The sequence below is a fragment of the Nicotiana tomentosiformis genome, chromosome 12 (genome assembly GCF_000390325.3).
Source record: "Nicotiana tomentosiformis chromosome 12, ASM39032v3, whole genome shotgun sequence".
Lineage (NCBI taxonomy): Eukaryota > Viridiplantae > Streptophyta > Magnoliopsida > Solanales > Solanaceae > Nicotiana > Nicotiana tomentosiformis.
The window spans coordinates 37137225-37139334 of NC_090823.1; positions in this window are offsets into that span (position 1 = coordinate 37137225).

Genomic DNA, 2110 nt, shown 5'->3' on the forward strand with positions numbered 1-2110 from the left:
GAATGAACGGTTAAAAGTGTTGGAAACTAAATTCCAAGACCTTCAATTTTGTATATAATATGTCCCAAATATATCTCATATAACACACGAAATGTATTGCTCAAAAAGCTTTAGTGAATCACCTACTTGTCACCGATGCAGTCTGTGCAGTCTCGTGAAACAACAAATATCTCTCTATCCGATGTCATATCGATGAACGGTTTAATTAGAAATTAGACTCATAGATATTCAATTTGATATGTGGATAATCATGTAATTCAAAGTATATTAGGAGAAAAGCTCTACTACATTTGACCTAATATTCAGCACGTTATGAATGTAACTTGTGATGACCTTTGCCAACTTTTGTTCCAAAATTTGCTTGACTTCAAAATATAACACATGACTATCATACGACTAAAAATACTCATAACATAACCTCCTTATCATGTTAAGAACCCTAGTATCACCCCAAAAGTACATGTTATAACATTCTCAACTTGTCGACATTCGACGAAACTTATTTTCTTCAATTTACTCAGCTCCTAAGCCTTTCAACCCTCTTGGTAGTTGTCATCCATGATCTTAAATTTTTGTAACCTCTAAGGTAACATGATTAAGTTACTTTATGTACTTTCAAAGTTGATCTCATTTATGATCTTACATCAATTGACTTACGATGTACTCTCATGTACGAAAATATGGGGTGTAACATCATTCCCCCTTTGGATCATTCGTCCTCGAATGTTGACTGATGTGCCTATCAGTCTCATAACCTATAGCTTTTATGAATACTTAAATACTGTCCTTTCCATCTAGGAAACTGTTCTGTGAATAAATTCAAAGGCCAGAGCATTCCTCCCTTTAGGCCTCTTTCTCACACCACGACTTGTGGTCGGAATCCTTTCAATCTCGTAACTATTGCTACCTTCTATCATGTAGCCTGTACGACACTGGCCTTGTAAGTGCCTATGAGACTCTTCTCTCCTTTTTCCTCCATACTATACCATAACTCCTACTTCAGTTTATTGTTACCGAGGTCTGCTACCCAACTCAAGGTTACTCTCTCGCTGCTTATTGTATATGTATAACTCTAAGTCATTTAATGCTTCCTAATTACCATTAATCTAAATAATGACGGCCTAATATCATCCCATACTTTGGAACCTCTACCCATCTATTGTCGATTCACCTTAATATTTATCTATAATCTACCACTGATAACTTGAAACCTCTTACGTAATACCTTGTCACTAGGGCTCACGTCTCATCGGGGAACATTTGAAGTGATTTTCCTGATCCACCTAGGGAAAATACTATACTTCAATAACCGTATTTCATAGCATCCCAATGTGATTCATCATATGGGTTCTAATCCAGTGCAATTCATGAAATCCTTTTTTCTCAAAATCATTCCTCAATCAAAGGCCTAAACGTCATCCTCTAATCTATCATAAATACACCCTTATTCTACTATCAGGGCAGTATTTCATGTCTTCTAATTGCTCATAGTCTTAGACTCCTCCGAGTCAATTCAAGTTATACTGAGCTTTCTATAACTTGCGAAAACCATCAGCTCTCTTATTTTGATGGGCTTAATCCCGAGGCCTTACCTATTCTTGTCACTTTCTCACTCATCTTTACTTATCCTTACTCGTATCTACCTAAACCATTGTCGCTCTATGATACTTTAGCTTGCGACCTACACATATCTATTCATACTACTCACAATCTTCCTTTAACTTGCTAGCACCATAGATTTCCTTTCGTGCCTTCTCAGTTGCCTTTAAACATAAGCAATTACTTTTACTGGTCGTTCTGCCACTTGTTGCATGAATACATGGCTTATCTCATTGCCTACAAATGCTGGAATTTCCTGTAACTCATATGATCTCAAATATCACCTTTTGATTTTTTTCTTCTTCCCGTTCATTAGCCACGATAGGTACCACTTTCTTATGGAGTGCATACAATATTGTAGTGAGATTGTTGTTACAAGACCATTTCTTCTTTATGTCATTATGCTTAAGTTGAAGCCTTCTTCCTTTCCTCAGCTAGTCTTTCTTTGTAGTACTTAAGGGAGACCCTTTGACTCCTGTAAAGTTGCGAGCTTATTACAACGTACACCCGC